This window comes from Bombus impatiens, unplaced genomic scaffold, assembly GCF_000188095.3.
Source record: "Bombus impatiens unplaced genomic scaffold, BIMP_2.2 scf_0843, whole genome shotgun sequence".
Classification (NCBI taxonomy): domain Eukaryota; kingdom Metazoa; phylum Arthropoda; class Insecta; order Hymenoptera; family Apidae; genus Bombus; species Bombus impatiens.
The window spans coordinates 225,590-248,962 of NT_177262.1; the positions used below are offsets into that span (position 1 = coordinate 225,590).

At 40.6% G+C, this 23,373-nt stretch overlaps 1 protein-coding gene and 1 long non-coding RNA gene across 2 annotated transcripts in view; both read left to right on the forward strand.

Moving 5' to 3' along the window:
* LOC100743760 overlaps positions 1-23,373 on the forward strand; it is a 135,686-nt gene that overhangs the window by 36,900 nt on the left and 75,413 nt on the right. The gene's annotated exons all lie outside the window — the stretch shown is intronic.
* LOC117152221 overlaps positions 16,092-23,373 on the forward strand; it is a 20,046-nt gene continuing 12,764 nt past the window's right edge. The window contains exons 1-2 of the long non-coding RNA XR_004462535.1: positions 16,092-16,175; positions 20,743-20,757. This is a non-coding gene — a long non-coding RNA (uncharacterized LOC117152221). The remainder of the gene's footprint in view (positions 16,176-20,742; positions 20,758-23,373) is intronic.

A 23,373-nucleotide genomic window follows, 5' to 3' on the forward strand; every position in this document is an offset into this window, starting at 1 on the left:
GGGGTTAAAGCTGCAGGTTTCTGCGTTACATGATTGCAGTCTGATTGATGGATTACAACAGGCGAATGTACTGTCTTCGTCTTAAGCTGCTTAAATGACACGTGATATGTTTGAGCGATGATATTGCAGCCGGATACCTTAGCCGATATTTAATAGCAGTAAGTGGATAGTATCGAATTATGTAAATCAAAGTTTTTCGTTAATATTATCATACATCTATTTATCATCTTCTCCCTCTCTATCCTATACTAATACACAATTATTTCTTAACATACAACATCCTAAAATGCAATACCACAACACGTAATTTTTACGTTAACGACAGTCTCACCCAGTTTCGGACTTGCTCTCTCAAGCGGCTTTCAGTATCAAGGAAACGAACAAATTACGGCCGCGGAAGTGTTAATTGGAGTATTCAGACTTTCACAACGACCTAGTTTACGATTCAGTAAAGACGTATACTTTCTTCCTTAATTATATCCCTAATTACAAGCCTGTGAATTTTCATTTCGACTCAATCGACCATCATTGCAGAAAAGAAAAAAGATACTCAACTCTTTCCATTTTTTTTCTCTTATTGCTTCATCATTCACACCACCGCTCCATCTCTTCCAAAATTAACCCTGCCACACTTGAAATTTCCAATCCCAATAAGAATCATACTGGACTCTCGCAATCCCAGAAACCTTATCAAGATATCGATATCGAAACCCAGAAAGAAAGACAGAGAGAGAGAGAGAGAGAGAGAGAGAGAGAGAGAATCCCGTTTCTTCACTTTGGATCAATCTCCGTCGATATGAAGCAGCAGTTTTTCCTCTCATGACCATCCTTCGTCCTTCTCCTCTGTATTACTCCCTTATCCCTTCAGAAACATCCAGAATCGAGGAAAATGACCCGAACCGAAGCGACTGTTGGCGTCCAAAAATCAATATCCTTGGATATCAAAGTATATACGTATGTTGGTTTTGGGAGACGACGATCGTCGTCGTCGTTATTTCTATAGGCCTTACTGGTTCGCGCGCCGATTTTAGAAATTGGATCCGACGTGGCATAAGCCGTAATTCATGCCTGACCGTAGCTGGCCTAACGTCCAGCAACGACCTATAGTAATCTATCGTGAAACGGGGCTTTCGGGCTGCACAATCGCGCCGATAACGCGCAACGACACGCCGATAACAGGATTTAGATGGGGGTAGGGAAAGAGTAGGGTTGAGCGAGAGTAACCGTTCTCCGGAGCTACGAGAGAGTTAAGTAGAATTCGCTGAAAGATCCTATCGATTGGGTCAGCTGTCTCTGATACCATGTTTTGAACTAGGAATTCTACCTTAGTTTTGCGAACGATGTTTTGCGGTGTATCTTGCGTAACATTGATAAGATTGGAATTTTAGCGAATTTGATCGTTAGGGTGTGATATAAAGCGTCGTAAGTTGCTACTTACAGCACGCAATGAAAAAAAAGGTGGAACCTAAACGGAGATTTGTTTTTATCTAACGAGCATCGATCAACAAAGAGTACAATATTTTGGATCTTTAATATTTTTGCGTGTTATATGCGATCTCTTAAAAAGATCTAGAGCGAGACTCATTTTGACGTTACGATTATTATTGTTTTATCTGAATACAATTTTTAAGTGTAACCCTTGGCATTTGCGTTCATATTTATCAAATAAAAATCTTGCCGCAATTTTCCACTTTTACGATATTATTAGCGATTAAGAAAATATTACGTCGGTTAAAAAAACTAATTCACTACTATCTGATGTTCTCCTACATCGATTCTCCTATAACACCAAAAAGGAAAGAAAAGGGAGGAATCGACGAGCTGACGAACCCCCATAGCTAGCCAGTTTCCTGTGGGTCGAGTTCGTGAAGGGTTTCATTTTGGCTGGCAATTTCCTCGGACGATCTCGTCGGGATACGACAGAGTGGCTGCTTAAAATTCTGACTTGGGGTGGGGATGTTATTAAGCATACTCCTCATGACATGTTCCTTTCTCCTTTCGTTCCCTTCTGCACCTCTGTTGGCGACCAAGAAACGTTCTTCCTTGTGTGTAACGGAGGGAAGAAGGCGAGCCTCGAGAATCCATTTGAATTTCAATATTTTTGAAGCGCCTGCGATCGATTGCCGACTTCTCCAGTCGAGAATCGTCATGACGATGGATTTTTGTTGCTTCTTTCGAATACTTCGTAGATCGCTGTGTACGCGTACGTAATTTCCGCAATTTCATAGCGAAATGTTAATCGATTTCGGTGTCTGATTTCTGTCCGAGTACAATTGTACCAAAGGTACATTTAGAGTCCATTTAAGTATGCTGAGATAAAAATTGGAAAGATTCGAAAAATATATACAACGAAGAAAATTGCAAATAGTTAAAACGCAGAAATAGTATAAATAAAACTCAACGAGAAATGGGTTACATTTTATAGCGCCTAAAGATTTAAACACATAGGCCAGATGGAAATAAACTCAGAACACTTCTTTCCATTTATTAACGCGATAAAGAGGAGCAAATGATCAGATGCGCAATCATCACCATGAAGAAAAGTAGGCTCGTTCCTTTCTCTTTTCCTTCTACTCTATGAATGGGACTGTTTTTATCCGCGTAAACAACTTTACGGTTATAGCTCGCGCTTAAGGGCGGGTGAAGGGCCTGGCCGGAGAATTCTGTGGGAAATTCGGCGATAAAAACGGGACGCGCGATGCTTCCTTTCCGAGCTAAATTACCCGGGCATACTTTACGGGATCTAATTTCGAATACCGTAAATAACTTATGAGGGTAACCGGAGATCCGGCTGCCGCTGCAGTTTCCCCTCTACTCTTCCGGTTTGTTCGCGTTGGATTCGTCGCCGGGCAAAATTCGTTAACGTAAACGAACCGCTATTGCACCTCCGCGTACGTACGTACATGTACACAAATGTGTATTATAGCAAATGGGAATACAGATCGTGATTTGTGTCTTTGGGTATCGATGCTATCACTTATTAACAGATGACGAAATTACTCTGGGCTCGTGGTTAAAACCCTTAATAAACGTTACATTAATTCGGAATTAATAAGCACCGAATAGCGACGAGGATATCACCAACCAGTTCCAAAATATTTCAACGTCCACGGGGATGATATTACGCAGCGGAAGTTCACGCGCCGCGCTATCTGTCATCGCGAACGTGCCACGCTCCATCGAGCTTGCTTATTTTCCGCGATAACGCCGCCCAGTGATCCTGTGTCCCTTGTTGCATTGCTGCTGGAATGCGAACAGACGCGAGCATGCCACGGCTTGTAATAATGTACGGTCCTGCAATATGGCCCGTCTACGAGCGGCCATTTAATATTCACGTCTCCTTCACACCATAGTTTCCTATCTTCTAAGACCTACACTCAGTATTTTCGCATCAACACCGTTTTATGATAAAGTAACGCTCTAAACCTAATTCTGACAGTTATACGGAGGTGAGAATGTTAATTCCAAAGGTGGAAGGGTAGTTTGAAACATCTTACTGGCAGGAAATGAACGAAGAAACTACGTTTTCTCAGAGTTAGAGACTTATTTCCTGGACCTTAGAACGAATTCTCAATTGCATCATTCTCCCATTGGATGGAAGAATTGCATTTGCTTTAACACGGAAGTCCTTCTTTTTTAAGGTTTTATTATGATATTGGGCATTTAGACTGATATTTATGATCGTTTATGGCTATACTTTTATTTTCATAATTAGAAATACTATTACAAAATTAGAGCAACATTCTAGGAATATTGAACAGCATGATTAGGTATTATGCAACGAGGAAGTATGGATGAAAATAAATTTTAGATTAGCGAGACATGAACTAATGAAATTTGGATTTAGAGTCAAGTGTTCCAAGAGTTTAGCTGACGAAGAATTATGAAGGTTTTACGATATACCATTATTAATGGGCTATTCGGACAGATGTTATTAATTCTACGGTATTAGCACCCAATTTTCGAGTATTACACAGATAGTTCTAGATCCTTCTTAATATTTACTAACCCTTTATGAGAAGAACCGGTGTACTTATGCACGTACATAAGTATCCTAATTGAACATTTTCCGCATCGCTGAAATGTACAAGAGGAAAAAATTCAGTTTTGCCGAATTTCGGTGAACTTAATAAGAATACCCGGGAAATTATACTGCAATGCAGTTCTGCGTACGTAAAACTGCTTACGTAACCAGATCTTCCGACCTACGAGCAAATACACCTAATTCCTCTTGATAATCCACTTTCCAAACAAAACTGTTCTACTCGATCATTAATTTAAACATCCATTAATCTTTGAAGATTCAACAAATATTTTGGCTCTTTATTGTTCAAATACTGCAACCTCGTCGATTACTATGATAAAACTAATAATGCTAAATTCTAAGGTAAATATAAAAAGCCAATGTTTCTATGTTTTTCAATTTACAGACTTATGAAACTAAACATGCGTCCCTCGATTATCGACGCTCTCTCAACGGTTCTACACACCGATCAGCTCGTCGACCAGCACAACGAGGAATAAACTCATCTGACCCATTTCCGTATTCCACTCCATTTTACTCCCAGAACCACCCCGTGCCCGGCTCATCCCCCTGAGACACACCGTTATTCCAACTTCCTCACGATTCTCCAATAATTTTCAAGATAAGTGGCCGAGGTTGACCGCGGTTAACTCGGTTCCGGTCCATCGTGGCCAAGTTTCGCAAGGGCTACTTCCGTTCTCTCGAGTTTCTTAATTTTTTATTAATAGCCCAACGCCTGGCTTCAAGTTTACTCGAATCCTTATCCCGATGGATCCAGTTTCGCGGTTCCGTCTCATCCCTACGAATTTCTTCCCGCTCGTGGCCTCTCGTGTCGATCGACGTTCCTCCGTCTTTCCTCGTTACTCGCCACGCCAAGAAACTCGTAACCCCGCCCATCCGACGATTTTCACCCGTTTACCGTCCCTTTCGTTGATCTTTCGAAAGCTTTAATTCCGACTCATCGCCAGTCAGTCTGCAAGTTACTGGATGAAAAACGAGCAATCGCGCAGCCCTGTCCCGTTGGAAATCGTATCGATCAAAGATAATCGGGAAATTATATTTGCCCTCTGCTCCACGAGAACTCTAGCCTGTCGCAAAAATGGTCCCAGACGCGTTTCAATATTTACGCAGCTCGTAAGGACGAGCTGAAATTCATCGTCGAGGGTATTTTGCTTGGAACGTTGTCAAAATCCTTAGCTGAATACTTTCCACGGTGTACGAAGGCTGGAAAGTAATCGAAACTGTTTCTACTGGGATAACGAGTATCGGAAATTGAAGTTACGAATTTTAAAGCTGTACGGAGTTTTTCTTACATTATATCAGTTATTGCTACGTTCTTCTTTAGTTTATATACAACTGTTCAACGATTAAACAGTAGATGTTCGTGCAAATTTATACCACGTGCTTGCTAGAATACTGACAGCATTAGAAACGATTTAGGAAATTGCTATGAAATAGAAAGGAAAGTATATTTTCCTATTAAATAGTTGAATAATTAATAACCAGCTGAGTCTCGAAGTAATTTTCACATATGTCAGACGTGTTTTGCTGTGTAAACGATGGACAGGTTAAGGAATCCTTACGATGGAATTAGAAATAGAGCGCAAAGGTTGAAATGGAACGGGTTTGGAGAGTAAGACGTGAGGAAAAAGAATCAATTGATTGGGTCGATGGGCTGGGATTCGGGGCTGGATTTGTCATGTGACGCGGCGAAGAATCGCTCCAATTAATTGGACTGCCTCTCGACCTCTGGAACTCTCTTAGCCAGGGCTTAAGCGCGTTTTAATTAATCGTAGATGATTTCTTTCTTTCTCATCCCGGCTATGTACGCCTTTGCCGACAATTCGGTTTGATTCCCCGAGTGGTCGAGCAAAATTCTGTTTTCTTCTTGAGAATTTTATCCAGCAAGAGAGATTAACTCTCGAAATACAAAGGTTCGTAATTTTTATTACAGGTGAAACTTTCATTCGTCGCGAGTAACTTTTCATATTTCACAGTTTACTAGAATTACGCAATAATTTTTCTCATATATTCATATATTTCGTAGTATCTGAAAAACATCCTAGTTTCTATCGATGTTTGTATTTTAGAACGAAGAAGATAACAAAGAGAATCTTATAATCACGAGTACGATTAAATCGAAATAGAATCTTCAATCGTAGAATGGGAAAAATTGATAGGAAGATGAGAGAACTTTGTAGTTGAAAAGACTATTGTGTTTTATTTTTATTCGTTCCTATTTTGACAACAGATTGATGGAATTCGATGTTTCACGGGTAAATGGAGGACCGTAATATTTCAATAACAGCCAGGAAACAATTCGTCGGCCGGCTATGGACGTGGGCTCATCTCGTCTGAAAAACGATACCCTCTCGATCGATAGGCATTATGCGTATTGGTTGTTCCTAGCTTTTCAGTTTTTTTTCAGTATTGCCTTCTGACCCTTTGTCGGAAACTGTACCTCACTTTCATGGTTTTCAACAAGGACGCCTGGTAATCTTCTGCACTTCCTTTTGAAGCCCGCGATTCGATCTCGTTGATTGATTCTCTAACGAAGTGCCTCAAATAAGTAACAAACGCGTTAATTAAAATTAAGAGCGAACAACGTTCGTGCGCTCGAACGTTGAACTTTGAAACTGGAATAATTTTCGATGGCAATTTAATTTTTTCGAGGATAAGAAAGGTAATAGAAGGAAGATTTTAAGATAAGACTTCTGACGGCAGACAGACTTCAAAAAATAGATATTCAAATGGTAATTGCGAATCTAAGCTGTTAACAAGAAACGTTGAAACGTCTCGAAGCGTGTTCCATCTAGGCTAAACATCTACGGTATATTCAGTTATGGCGCGTCTTTGAGGAAAGATGATTCAAATGATAATTAGGAGATAAAGTTCTGAGAGATTCGTGGAAATACTATAACTCGTGCTTAAATTATTCCACGTAATATCCTCTATTAAAACATATTACAGAACATATCAAAATGAATGGTATTTTCATGAAACGAAGATGTAAATGGCACAATTAGAGAAGCGAGTGAAGGTTCAATCTCAAACGACAAAAGACACCATTATATTCAACTTCGCAGTGTCTCTTCATTCCCTTTAATTTACTTGCAATCGTTATGAGCAACCAACGAATACGCGCTGCTTTGCAGTCCATAAACATCTCCCAGATTTTAACGTTTCATACGTTTTTAATATATTTAACAATATACGTAATATTTTCCATATATACAATTCTAAAATTCTATACAATTCTTCGATTATTAACGTTAATACCATTCTCGTTAATACCATTCTTTCAATAATTGTAAAAAAAAAAAAAAAAGATACAAAGGAACGTCAACGTCGAAATATCATCGAAATGATTTTTTATCGAAAAAATTGCCACGAAAATTCCCTTTCCCAAGAAACAGCCAGTCACCGAAAACGCGAGTGGAACGATAACGAAAGCAAGATACTTTCAACCCCCGCGACTAAGACTGTCCGTCCACCTGTCTACGAGGCGGTTGCTTCAATTTCAGTCAGTCTTCCACCCACCATCGCCCCCGCGGAGAGGCGTTGTTATCGGTTTTTCGTCTGCCAGCGAACAGAATCGTACGTGCCTCGACAAACGTTTTCGCCCGGCGCTGTATGGCCGAAGCGTATACCTTTTGTCCGTCGTTTGTCCCGATTCTCCGCGTCGTTCGTGCGCGTCCATCGAGTATCCACGTTCCACGGACGTCGTGCTTTCTCTTTTCCTTTTCGGTCAGCTCTCTGTTCATCCTTTTGACTCGACGATAAGCACAGCCCTTTCTTTACCTGGTTGCTCCCTTCATCGCCAACGCGAGAAGCTTCCCTCGAGGACGTTTTCCTCTTGTTCCGCGCGAGTGGCTTATCGTCAATGTTTAATCCTCCCCTTCCTCGGGGTGGGACTATCTTTATTTCCATCGCAATACGCCGATCGAAACGACAGTAAAAGCGACGAGAGACGACGATTGAATTGTAAAGCACGCCGTGGGAGTTTCTACGGGCGCGCAGGTGAGACGGCGAATTAGACGTTTGCGGCCAACGCTCGTGCCATCGTTTCCTTATAGGCTGTAAAAGATTTTTGATCGCGTTAATCTACTCGAGAATTGCGGATGTCGGTTTTTACACAGAACCCGATGGATTTTATTTGCTTCAAATTGCGGATATTTATGCAACCATAGAAAATTTGAACGCGCCAAAATGTACAGAATGTGTATACATACGCAAAAGTACAGGGAATATCTAAAATGTCTGTTACAATTTATTTTAGAGTACGAAACAAATCTCTATTTAGATCTCGTTTCTTTACGTACGTATGTTCATAAAAATTTGCAGTCATACGAAGCCAATAATACTCGTACAAAATAACAGTAAAAAAGCTCATGAATGCCTTTACGGATATACCTAGTCGTTATAAAGAAACGTCGATGTAAAATTTTCCTCTTCTAATGGAAATTTTACTATTTCTAACTGTCGGAAGCCATTGATGGCATAAACTACTCAGTACGCGTAGATAAAAAAACAATTTAAATGAAACGAAATACGAAGTAAAAGGTATCGTGTTACGAGTCGTTAAGCAGAGCAACAACTTTTCAAGCTTGGTTCGCATTTAGAACATGAAACTTTCATCACGAGTGTTCATGGTGATTAAAAGTGTTTTCCCTTTAGCATGCGAACGTAGACGAACGACAAGCGTCCGGCATTCCCGACGTATTTTTCACCGGGACGCGAATATATTTTTTATCGTGCTGCACGACGCGTTCTACGTACCACCCTCTTTAAGTTCTCCGTCCCTCCCTTATGCTTTATTTATCCAGGACTGGAGTTCGCTGCCTAATATCCACCGGCCGTAATGAAGATAAGGCACGGGGAAACGAAGCGAGTGGCTGCGCTTGAACGTCGAAACTTTTCGCATAGAGCTTCGCGGCAATTGCCGCAACGCTTTCCGCGGAAACGCCTCAAGATAAAACTTGCGAATAACACCGAACCGTTATTTACAATTACGTACGCAGCCAGCCAATCTGCGACCGCTGTTTTCTCTTCGTTTCTTCAAAAGCAGCACGCTCGTTTCTTTCGAATTTGAACAGTTTCACAGATTTCAGATTTTTACCAGATCTTTTGATACTACAGAGTTCTTCAATAATTCGATGATTAATACATATGCGCGTTGATCGTATGTACATGGATATCGATCAACAGCATATTATATCGTAATATGTATAGCATTCTTCGATACTAGAGTAGAAGAAAGTTTTTTCGATAAGGGAAAAATTATTTTCATCTCGTACAGTAAAACAGGTCAAACGTATTTATGGCATAGAACGACGCGATGATGGTTAGGAATGTTTAAAGCAGAATAATGTGAGAAACTGTGTGCAGAATAAGAAGGATATAAACGTGGCGCGTAAAAATTCCGAGGTATTGTGAGATTTACGACTCTATTTCATATGTTAAGAAGTTCGCCGACTTCCACCAGCCATCTAAGATTCCCGGAGACATTCAACTTTGAATAATATCCTTAGCGCCGAACGATTCCGGTTTTCGTGTGTAATTGAATCCTCGTAAAATTTGCTACGTAGAAACTCGATTTAAAAATACACGCGAAGTTGTCGGGTGCTTCGAAAACTCGGAAATTCTTTCCACGTTGATAACTATCCTTTAACGGAAACATTTCTCGAATCATAGTAAAATGTAGTTTATATTTTTGTTCTGTTTTTCCTCGATCTGTGTCGCGATCGAAAGAACCTTAATCTTCGACCAGGTCCACAGAGGATACCACGGCTCCAGATTTTTCTCCCTCGAATCCAGACGAAATTTACGAGCCAGTTCGTTCGGCTGGACCCTCAGATAGAGACCCTTTCAGATGGAAGCTGCTCGCGTGTTTATCTACGGCCATACACTCGCCAACCGTCATTACCGATATTTGTAACACGATCGAGCTGAATTTATAACTGTACGGGACATTAAGCCGGTCGTATGTGAGCTTAAACTTCCTGAAAGCTTGCTGGTAAGCAAAATCTGATGCAACTGTTTATATTTTTTCCCCAAGTATAAACAACCTTCTCGTACTTTTATTCGCGTTTAAATATCAGATAAGAATGTAAATAGAAACGTGATACAAGCTTAGGATATTTTAAAATATCAAACAATAAGGAGTGTAACGAATTCAGTTCTTGGACTTCTGAGTCGTTAAAAAATTTTCGCCGCTCTATCTTCTTCTCTCTTTGTTTAATCCTCTGCATTTGCATAATAAGATTTAATTTCACTGAAGCGTAATATTATTATTTTATAAACCCATGGGACAAAATTTAGGATTCGGCAAGTCGGTTCCCGGAATGTCAGGAAAAACACTACTGTCGTTAAGAGCCGGATGCAAGGGTATGCAGATGGCCGGTCGTAAAACAGACCACCATAAAGCGCCACGCCTCGCAATTACTGTCGTCTGACTCGCAGTAGTCGTGGAACGTTACTGGTCAGACACGTGCTCTCAAGAATCGACCTTTATCTACATCGTTATATCACATTGTTCTTTCCGCCTATTCGAACTTACTATTTTATAACGCGTAATAGTACAATTTGCTATTGTATAACTTGTACTATTACGTAGTTGTATTGTGTATACTGTTGCTAGCGAAGTTAAACGAACATAACTGATGTTGAATAAGATCATTCTTGATTCCCTCTTTTCTATTTGGATAACATAACCATCGTGTATACCTGATCAACACGTGCTATTATTACTAACGTTATATTACAGATAATTTTATCTCTTGTCTGTAAAAATTTCAATTTTACGGTTCACTTCGCTAATATTCCCTAACTTATATCTTAAGGCGGTAGCAATTAGTTTAAGCAGGATTTATGACACGGACATGACGTCTCTGCTATTTTGCAGTTTACGTTTGTATACGTATCGTTGCCATGTACTATTTAAATTCTACAGCCAGGAAAATTTTGAATTTTAATAAAAACGAACGAGATAGTCCAAGTTCCTTCTGGCACTGACGTATCGCAAACTTTCGAGTGTCGAATCTATGCACGCGGCCGGTGAGTATCTTCATCTGGCGTTTTCCCTGACTCTAGTGGTTTCGTAGTAGTGTTTTCGTTGCCAATAATTAAGAGGTTAAGTAATTCTTGGTATATGTTGATAAATTGGTATATCTTGTGAAAAGGAATGAAGAATGCAGGTTCGAGAGTCTACACGCAAATCATTCGCTAAATTATACTCACGTACGCGTTATTATCCAGTCCATTTGAAAGTCGCCAACAGTCGACTATTCGCGATGCAACGATATAACTCGAGAACAAAGTACACCAGAACGCGTGTTTATCTAACTGTTTTCACAGCTTTGTTTCGTTCGTACGTTGCTGAAACGTATCCCACATATTATAAAACACTGTGCACGAAAGCAGGATAAGGGAACTGACATCGACAAAAAGACAAAGAAACCTTCGTAACACCTCCATAAATGCGCTTACGAGTATTCCTCGTCAAAGATAGCAACGTCACTCGTTTGTAGCCCATCCGTTATAACGTTACTGTAATTACATAGAATTTCGTTTAAAACGAACAACATCGTTCTACTTAAAAGAAGATGTAAAGCACAAAATGAACACGAAAGCGGAGCTTCATTAATTAACTTAGTCTTCAGTTCGTTGAAATTGGTTCGTCTATTAACGTCGGCGTTTTTAATAAACGAGCGTGTCGATCGAGAAAAATTCCGCTCGATAAAAATACTCGCAACAAACATTGCCCTTTCCCGTTTCCTTTTTTTTCTCCTTTTCTTTCTTTATCGATATTCCTCCGCTTTTTCCTCTTTGTACTTTTTATTCCGCTTCTCCTGTTCGACGAGTAATTATTCTCAGTGACGACAAACCACCCCTGTCCGGCAATTTCAGTCTCCCTTGGTGACGTTCTTGAAATCGCGGCCACTCGCTGATTTTTCTGCACGATTTCCCGCGGGAGAAAAGCCGGTACGAAAGAATTCGCGGAAACAAAATCCTGTGAGGATACCGGCATGGAAATTTAGCCCTGAGCACGCCCTCGAAAAAAATCAAACTCGATTGAACCGATACCAACGCTTTGTGCCTTTTCATATCTCCGAGCCACGGCCCATTTTGGAGGGAAAACGTTTTTATTGCAAGGTTTCCATTTCATTGCTGACAGTTAAGGCCAATAGTCAAAGAAATTTCATCGGTTAACTTCTAAAAGCTTTGCTGAGTATTGTAAAGTAAACAACTCGGACAAACGGAAAATAGAAAAATGGAAAATATTCGTTTGAAAAGATTTAAAAGATATGTAAAAATTTGCATAAAAAAATTCTGCGTCTGGTACGGTTTATCTTCGAGGAAAATATCGCGTGAGACGGTCTCGAGAGTATCGGAGTGCGATCTATCGACGCCACTAGGACGGAAATCCCCCGAGGGGTGAGCGCGAGCATACGATTGCCTTCGATTCTTCGTATTTTTACGTGCGTGCGTCGACGTCTCGGATCCGTTCTCGCGAAAAATTGCACGCAGAGAGAAACTTCTCAACGACTCGAGAGTGTTACGCTCAGTTTGGTCGTGATAAACGAGCGGGGACGACTCTTGGAAAATGTCTAAGCCCTTGTTGACTGTCTTCAACAGCCTGAGGGACGTTCTCGCGACGAGTGAAGCGAATGTGTGCTTTGTGTCTGGGCGCGGATCAAAGGAATCGAGGTTATCGGTATGTTTCCTTCGTTCTTTGATGTTATTACGGTAGTAAATGTTACGTATTGACGAATTATTTGACAAAGTATTGTTCGAATTATTCTTTGACAAAGCTTTTTTCTTGAGACTTTATCGTAACTTCGTTTGAACGTACATCAAAGAATATTTTATATTTAATACAGCGATATATTCGCGACGAAGATCTATTAAACACGATAGAGACGAAATCTTTGATAAGAATACTGACCATCGTTCAGCGTGACGAAAAAAAACAAGCCGTATCGTCGACCAATGGAATCGTTCGCATCCCGTCAGATCGGCGATAATATCGTCCAAGTTGTTACCAACTCTCGCCTTTCTCGATAAGACCCTTCACTTATCCCGACGAAAAATCTCCGGGCCAGCAGAGGCAAAACTTCGACGAAACTGTCGTTCCCGTGGAAACACGTACGTGTGCCGGCTGGTAGACGTGGAAAACGTCGCATAAAAGCGACGACCAATCCCCATATGGAGGATGAACGGTCTGATAAGGCAGCTTGCTCTCGTTCCACGCACAAATCCGCACCCCTCTGCCCGTCTCCAAACTTGCCTGTAAATATTTGGAACGGAGAATCGAGGACCAGACCTTTCTTTTGCCGATTGGCAGATTCTATTTGCGACTGATTGTCGAAAATGGTTTAGATTGGGGAGTGATTCGAGGGCGAATGGTAGTTTTTGTAGAGTTAATTGGGATGAATTGTGTTTTATGAGGTTTTATGAGGTGAATAATTTATTCGTGTTGATTTATTATTCCATTATTCTTATTTTTATATTACGGTAATATATTATTATAAATATTAATAATTTTATTTAGAATCTATTATTAAACATTTTGACAGATTTCTCGTCTATTATTCATCCTATGAGTTTCATAGTTCACGCACTACTATAAATGGATTATGTAAATTTCGTGATTATGTATCTAATTTCTGATTACACGTATAACTATCGCATGTATATTTAAGCTTAAGAAATTGTCGTTGAACACGCCATATCTAAAAATTTATTAATTTAACGTGTATTTTATCTAGCTTCAATGTTGATACATTTGAAACATTACCCTAAATCTCTCGCCAAGTATCAAATTTCTTAAACAAATTTCAATCGCAACTCCAAAACCATAATCCTCGACTAAACTATAACCTTGACTGTAATTATCGAACTACGATCTCAAGATCGAAGAGAACGAGCACCAAGTTGCACAATTATTTCCGTCTATCATCAAGTTTCGAAGTATCATCTCCAACTGCAATGAAGATATCATTGAGTAAGTCCGTTCCGGAGGATTTCGGTGCGGAAGTCGTAGTCTTATCGTCGCCAGTTTGTTTCGCGTTGGATGCGAAGATAGGACGGCGACTTTGCGGACATTTCCCAACGGAAACGGCTACGGGAACCCGAATGGCATAGCATCGAAATGGCGATGGCGATCGCGACGAGCTCACAGCCTTCGAGCAACTCCCACGCGATATGCTGGCCAAGCGCCTGCCAGCCATTTCTGTCAGACCGATCGCGGATATTTCAACGAAACAAATTCACCTCTATCCACGTCGTCGATTTTTCTCCGGTGGTGACGCAGGAAAATCACCACCTTTCGCCGATACAGGCTGAAAGCTCGCGATCGAATTTGTTCCTTGTCCCCGTTCTGGATTGGCTTCATTTTCAAACCGATCGATCCAGGGCTTTGCTTCGTGTGCTATAGGCGACAGAATTGAAATTCTTCTCGAATTCGTGGCTTTACTATGTTTTCTTTGTTATTCTTTATTAGGGAACGTTGTGTCGTGATTATTTTAGACTTTATCCTTTCTTGTTCTATTTTCTTTCAACAAAAGAGATTCTTCTCTTTCTTTCGACGACAAGTGGATTTTAGAATATTAGTAGGAAAGAGGAATTTCGCTTTATTCGTTGTTCGTTTAAGGGGTGAAATATTGAGTGAAATAATAGCAGTTGCATATAAATATATTGATAATGTAAATGTAAGTGATAAAATTTTACAATTATGCAAAGCGTCAATGATTTTATTTAGGTACTGTGTTCTTCGCTTCATTTTTAAACTGGAATCATCCACGCGTATCTCTCTGGATATACGCATTTATTTACGCATTTAAATTTGTTTCGATTTCTAAGAGGACACGACCAGCCTCGTAGATTCGAATAGATTCGCTTTAAATTTGAAAAATTAACCCTTTGTAGAATCGGAGATAAAGAAGAAATAGCGCGAAACGTTCTTTGGAATCGATTCACGGATAGGATAACGAGGTAAAGGGGCCAGTGAACCGACGTGGCAAATCTTCTCGCTTCGCTTCGTTATCCCCGGCTATTTTAATTCGCGCTTTTTGTTTCACCGTAGGATTCCAATTCTCCTTCGATCTCGTTACTTTAATTCGGTTCGCAGACGAAGAAAGAGGAAACGCGCGTTCCGGACACCGATCTTCCTGTTCGATCAATTAAGGAACAGCGGTCTGGGATCCCGAGATAGCCAGGTTACTACCTCTCATCCGATCGATATTCGATTTATTCGCGAGCGCGTGACCTTCGTCGAAGTGTCCGAAGGAATTTATGGCCAGCTAACTACGTTTCGCTGCCTTTCCTGCTAACAGAATTATGGGAAACGAGCGTGAGGAAGATTAAGAACGATATTACGATTCATGGAAAAATTGATAAAATTTTTTTAGTTCCCGAAGCTCCACAATTTAGAGGAATTTATGGTGAACTAGCTGGCCAGAAAATGAAATATCAGAGGCGTGAATTAGTTTCAGGGCTTTCAATAGAGTGCTCCAGTTGTAAGTTGTAGAATTTCGCGGTTATATCAAATTACAATGTGACCATGTCTCGATATTTATGTTTGACGTTTAATATGTTACATAAACGATTGAATTTTAAAAGCAGCGAAATGAAACCCGTAGAATTCACAGTCGATAGGTAATGCACACTGTTTGGTGGGATCAAGAAGATGGATTCTATGAACCATTGTAACTGCACGAAGGTGTTACGGGGAATCGTTATCGACGTCAACTACGTACAGCTTGAAACGTACTCTAGACCAGGAACGTCCACAAATATCAAATAAACGACACAAAGTCATTCTCTTGCATGACAATGCACGACGTTGCAATAACCGTGAAGCAAACGTTGTTGGAGCTCGAATGGGAAGTCCTTTCCCACTCTGCGTATTCTCCAGACTCCGGTTCCATTGGACTACCACCTTCGCCGGTCAATGCAGCACGTACTGGAAGGCACACACTTCTCAAATATCGGAGAAGTGCAAAAATTCACCGATGAATGGATCAATTCGAAAAATAAATCGTTCTATCGTCGCGACATCCATCTCTTGCCAGAAAAATAGGAAAAAGTTGTAGAAGACGAAGGAAGATATTTTGATTAATGTAACTCCTTTGATTCTCTTGGAATAAATGTACTTTTAGTCAAAAATATCTCTGAAAATTAATTCGCAATTTTAATATAAGAGAATCTTTACATTTTCCAAAAAAGCAACACCTCGCAGAAAAATAAATAAAAATACCGTGTCCACGACAACGTTCGATAGTTTACGCACTTTATAAAAGCACTAAAAATATTATGCTAAAAAATAAAAAAAAATCTTCCCAGTTTCTACATGTAAAAACCATCGAATGAAAAATTTTCCACTGATATAAAGAATGAAATCTCGCGAGAGATTGCAAGATCGGATTCACTGAACCGTCCGATACAACGCCTGTAAAAGTAGCGACGTTAATTAAAACTTTGCAACGGGTACTCTGGTTGGTTCTCTTTGCCGCGGAGCGAACGTCGTTGTGTTTTTCAACGTGGAATCGACGTCTTGTCTTCGACGAGGGTCTGCTTGCAACGTGGCAGACTTGTCGTAGCGGCGACGAGTACACGGAATCGCGGGAACGTCGTTAGGCTGTTTGTTTCGTTCGCACGTACTCGTGACGACGTGTCTTCGTGACACAGGCTTAATTAAACATGCGACGCGACGTCCAATCAGCGGGTTAGGTTGCTCGTCCGCCTTGGGAAATTCGAGATAATTGAGTCGACAGATGGAAAATAAATAAAGACACTTTACTAGGACGTTTCTCTGCATTTCTGCCCGCATTTTCTTCGAGTTTTGTAAAAAACAAGACAGCACGGTCTTTGGTGAATGTTTTTGCAATTATATAATTATTTTTCCAGAACTCTTCTTCGCATTTTTCTGTGCTTTTTCTGTTCGAGATTGTGTTTGGTGCCTGTCAGCGAACGTTGAACGTAGTGTGTTTCTTTAGAACGTAACTTGACTAAAAAGGAACAAATTTAATTAAATTAAGCAGGAAATTCATAAAATGGTTGTACTATAAATCCATGTTCTTGAATGAGATATTTCTTCAATTAGCATTACCTCGATTTCCTCTTTCTCCGATTTTTACATTCTATGCCATTGTGCATCTTATACTTACAAGATGCCAATTTATTAATAATTAGACCGAAGTGCTTCTACACAAAAGAAAACTGAAATGTTTGCATCTGATCGATTACATTAAATCGTTGCTATATTATAGAAAAATTTCCCCATATTATATTCGCTAGATTTGAATGTTATATAACATTATATATGCGCTTCATTAAGGAGAATATATTCTAGGATACTCAATACAAAGACCAAGATTCCAGCACAGTATTTATTCAAATCTGCAGTCTAAGAACTTCAAAGGTACGTCGTCTCCCAGAGTACCTAATCAAGAAGCAAACCTAATTTATGTCATCCTCACCGGGTCGCGTCCCAAAGGAACAAATCGATGTTCCAATCCCTCACGCGTTCGATTCAATTTAGATTATGACAAGAGACCCTTCAAACGCTAATTCGAATTCTCGAATCTTGTATAATTTACTATTGTCGTACCTCGAAGCTACCACTCATATTCGCAATTATTTATTTTAAATTATAAATTAACTCAAAGCTAGCGTAACGCTAATTCGGATTTATTCGTACGAACTCGAGTTAACCTACGATCGTCGTATGCCAAAGGTCACCACCACTCGCCTCCGCAATAATTAAAACCTCGAAACCGCCACTCTGATTCCTTGGTCGAACAATTAATTGCGTTCGAAAATCCTGTGCGTTTTCCTTTCAGTAACTCGGCCAGTTACCGCGTTGTCCGCTAATGAAGCGCAGAGTTCCGGCGGGGTGAGGAGAGAAGGGGAGGTAAGGACACCGAGAACGTTGCTCGGTTTCCGAGTCTCGTTTCTCGATGGAGAACTTAATCAAAATACGAGCGGCTAATTATGTCTGCTCTCCTTACGAGAGACTGCAAACTCGAGTGAGACGTGGAAACATCGACGAGGAGCTTGAGAACAGGCTGAAAGCGTGGATTGAACGAACATAGAGAAACGTAAGGGGAGAGATAAGGGCAAAGAGGGACGGAGATGGGAAGCAAATTAGGGGTGTGGAACGGAGAAAGACGTTGCAAGGATGGAGGAGAAGGAGAAGGTGTAATTGGAACCGCGGACGCGGAAGAAGCTTCGTTTTCGCTTCGTTCCTCCCGGCACAGGGTTTCGACGGGTTCTGGGCCTCGAAATTAAGAGAACTCACCTTAATGCTCGACCCAAGCAACAACCGTGTCGAACGTTTTAACTACGTGCAAACACGTGAAACTGGAGGCTGACTGAAACAGAGAACTGGAACGAGCTATCGAAACAAATTAATCGTATCAGAGAGAAACTCGATTTCTGTCGGAGTGGTTGACTTTTGCGGTACGTGCACGATTAGGCAGGATCTTTTTGAACTGGATTTTGGTCAAACCGGTGATTTTTAATGCACCAATCTCGACGTGTGCCTCGAGTGGCATGGTTCGTTGCTCAAAGTCTCGTCGATGAAACGTAAACGGGTCAGGAGCTGTGGCTTGGTTTGCTCTCGGTACGCGAAGCATGGAAAAACTTGTACAACGGTAGAGGTGTAATGGTCGTTGGAATGTGAATCAAAGTGACGGAACGAAGGCATCAAAGGTAATGGTTCCACTTGTATTTCGTCCACGAGCTATTATGGTTGCAGCGATACGGATTTTGCCAGTTAATGTATCGCTAATTTTATTTCCCTTAGTTTTTATTTTTGAATTTTTCATTGTGTAATAATTGGGTAGATTAAATGTAAATTTATGTTCATAAATATTAGGTGTATCTTCAGCAGGTGTATTTTCAGAAGCGTGTGTTTACACATCCGCGAGTACTAGAACACTCGCTCAATTTCTGGTCATTTTAACTTTGCAATTATACTTCTCCTAATATCACGGAACAACGTCGAGGAACGTTCGATCTACACGTAGTTAATCAACACGAAAGAAACTCGATTAACGATTAACGGTGTGTTTTCGGTGGCTATGGTAGACAGAACGACAAACGACGTGGGTCCAATGAAATTGCCGCTCGAATTCAAGGCTAAATTAATCAACAATTATCGAGATCCACGTTTCAGTAGCACGAGCGCCGTAGTTGCCCTGGTTAATTAGCCAGCGATGCCTCGCTATCAGCGTACGAGAAACTCTGGTCGGCAATTATAGCCGTGTCTCGAGATCCCTCGAGTGACCTGTTTTCCTGATGCACACGTTGCATCGAATCCGCTTCGATGTCAATGGATTTTGGGAACTGTGCTCTGATCGATTGCAAGTGGAAACCTGCCACAGGCCTCGGAAATAATTAAACTTGATACGAACCTGTTGCTGGATGAAAATATTATCGCTCATAACCAACGACTAAGTCGTACAAGAAGAAAGATTATGTTCATTCGCATATCAATTAGGTAGAATTAAAAAAATCTGTTTCTATCTTCGATACAAGTATAGAAACCGTCCTAACAATTTCAATGAACAGAGGTATAAATTAGTGTAGGACCTTTACTACAATTAGTTTATTTACAATGGATTAAACGCATGTTAGTTAAACAGAAAACGATGGTTATTCAACATGAACTAATCACAATAACGTATTATAATTAAGACAACTAGGTAGTTAATTTGCAACTCTTGTCACCACGGATCCAACGCTCTCTCTCACGCGGACCACACTCTCTCAACAACGCTAACAACACTATCTCCCTGACTTCTCGATTCACAGTCTCTGGTTTCTCAACTCACACTGACTGTTAATTCGTTTTTGTCCCTTAACAACCCCTTGTCTTTTGTCTTAGCCCCACGTCTATTGTCTTAGCCCCACCACGTACATGTTCCGCAACCGCTTGTTTATAATTCGCTCGATATCTCTTAGGCCTTTCGTCCATGATACCACATTATCCAGCATCCTTTCTCTTTGCATGGAATTTTCGCCCCTAAAAGAAATTAAATTTCCAACCTTACGTTATACTGTTTAAAAAGTCTGAGTTGCCAGCGATTTTACAATTTCCTAATCTAATTCCTAAAATAAAATCTCCGTTTCACGCGATCTTATCAAAACCAATTACAGTATCCGAGCCCTAAAACCCCTTCCCCACAGAGGTATATATACACAACCCTAATTCCCATTCCCCAGCTAGTAGAAACCCCCGAAATTAAATCTCCTCGTTTCTTCCACCAAAGCACGCTCTATTAGCCAGCCAGACCAGCCAATACGTACGCAAACAATCGTTCGAGTTGGCCATCTTTCGACGAACTTCCGACTTAGTCGAACTTCCAAGTGACGGGAACAATGCCAGACTGAGAGTTTCGTTCCTCGAAGCGAACAGGACATCCAAATGCACGCGAGATGAGAGGCTCTGGAACGATCGCGGAAGCGAGTCGCGAAACAAATTGCGAGATGAAGGGGATCGATGTTGGTGGCGATTGATTAGCTTGTACTCGTGGAATCAATAGCTCGTACACCCCGTAGGTACCGAAAGGAAGAAATCGGTCGTCGAGATCTTCCAAAGTTCTTAAGGAGATTGTCGAAGAGACTAATCGGATTTTTCGAGCCCAACGTCGAGCGAAGCAGATTTAATGTATCGCAAGCTCTAAGAGGGTAGCTTGTGTTTGTCGGTGGAGAAATAATCGCAAACCGTAAATTAAATTGTAATGCGAGAAGCAGTGGCGTGATGAAACTGATCTATTCGTAGGTTTATATGGAAGTTTATATGGGTTTGTAGCTACTGTTAACTGATAGATTCATGGATATTTTGCAGGTGCATTTTTGGATTTGAATGATTTTCTTCTAAGCATATAGAGTTAAAGACATAGTGACTATAACTGCATAGTCAGTGAAAAGTTTCGTGAGCAAGTAACGTAAGAGAAAGAACGTCGAGCAATCTACAAAGTGGGTCGTACGTAGATATGTCGGTCTGTGATCAGTCTAACGCCAAAGAATCTCGTATCTATGAACTCTAGAACACGCGCAATCTCGTCAAATATTTCTCAGAATCTCTTTCTTCGAATAAAAGAACAAAGAAACGATTATTGAGAAATCAACATATAACAGATAATAAGCAGAACAGTCCGTCTATGATCGGACCTCCGCTACAGAATTTCGTATCTACGAATTCAATACTCAGCTCAACTGATATTTCTTCAAGGAACACGTACACAACGCATCTGCGCGAATTGCTCTGAATCTACGTTTCGACGGTTGAACCGATTTGCAAATTGAAAAATCGAATTATCTCGAAACAGCGAGCGGAATCGCTCGGTAATCGCATCGTCGTTAACTCGTCCCCGGGCAACTTTAACCGAGGCGTCTTTCGCGGCAACAAAAGAAAGGTAGATCAGGGGACGAGAAAGAGGGGTAAAAGATCAGCGGAAAGAAATAAAGGAGGTGGCTAGATACCATGCTGCGCCTTATAAAAATGCAATATCTACGGGCGGTGACCGCGCGAAATGCTTCAACCCCTCTTTTCAAACATCCACGCCGCGAAGCTTCATCTTTTTGTCTCTTCTTAATTCTATCTCTTCCCCTTTGTGTTCTCTCCTTCTGCTTAAAACTATCCCTGCTACCATCACATGCCATTTATTCTTCTACCATATACCGCCTTCTTTGTTCCTCAAAGCAATCCTGTTCCTTTTTCCCCCGTCCTTCTCCTCTTTCTTTTCTTTTTCGTTGCCGTAGCTTTATCCTAACGTCCACCCACGGTGTCCGTGACCTTTTTTCTTCCCTCTGAAATCCGATTTCCACTCGTCATCCCCACCACTGTGCTTGCTCTGCGCCAAGCTAATGGCGAAATTATGATCAAGCCAAGTTCTTTTCAATGGGACGACGTAATTACCGCGCCGGTTGTTCCCGGATACCGGCGTCTAGCTGCATTATTCAGCAGCCGCGTGTAAGCGCGAAAGCTTGGACCAAGCCTCGCCAAGGGGAACGACCATTTAATCGAGAATACAGCGCGATTACTTGCACGCCCCCTTTCACGAATTTCTGTCGGTTAGACCGGTCTTTTTGCAAATCAGTTTGGTGGAGGTGACGATTGTTTTGTACTTGGAGCATGTCGAATTAATTGCGGTTTGTCAGAAGTTTTGTAAGGGTTCCTGTTATCGAGACCGATAGTGTTTATATATTACGCGTATATTTTTGAAATCTGAATAATTTTCTATAAATGATTCCTATGAAAGGAACAAGTGAAAGCTTCATTCTCATTTTACATTTTACAAGCTTACGTAGTTTTCCATATACGTAGCTTCCATTTTATTTAATCGTGTTTCAGTTGTCAACTGTTCCTAGCGATAAGTATATCCGACAACCTGTTATTTTTCAACGATTTAAAAGATAATTTTCACAACACCTAGAATTCCACATTAAGATATATGAATAATGAATTTCAAGACTCCACTGTATAAAAGAAATCTTGTTTTCCTTTTCATTTTCAAATCATATTTAAATGATAATTTTCACCATTGCTCGAGTTCTAAATTAAAATTCGCGAATAACAAATTCCGAGTTTCCATTGCATACATCAAATCCTGTTTTTCTTTCGTTTTTAAATCAAATTTAAATGATTCCCAGCGGAATATCCATTACCCTACGAATTCGAGATTGAAATACGTGAATAATAGATCTCGTAAGTTTCCAATTGAATAAAGAAAACCTCGTCTTTTGCCTTGTATCGTAACAAGAAAACACGTTCGAAAGTCGTGCGTCGATACGCCAAATCGTTTACAGAGATGCTGTTTCCTTACACTTTTACTACGCCTGTAAACGTTTTTACTTCCGAATCAATAGCATCCTTCGATCACCCTGACGAAACATCGACCGTTCGAACTGGATTTACTTTGAATAGCCGCTTCGGCCAGAATGAAACATTCCGCGAGGATTTAATTGAAGTCACTATTCACCGCCCGCCCCATTCGCTTCCTTTCCACTGTACTAGCTTCTTTCCGCTGTTTGTTAATTTGCTGGCTGAACAAACTGCGCACTGATTCGATTCACACAGCCAAAGGTATACAAATTCGTAAAAGATTTCGAAATAGCTTTCGAGCTTTTGTTCATTTACGAGAAATCTGCATTTAAACATAGAAAAAAAGAAAGAAACGATCCCTTTGAAAATTCTTTAGTAGCGGATCATTTACTTTTTTACATCGAGAAATTGTAAAATCGATGCTTTTTTTTTGCTATTTCGTTGTCTTTCTACATACGCGTACATATTTATTGAGTTGGCAACTAAGTGATTGCGGATTTTGTCAATACCACCT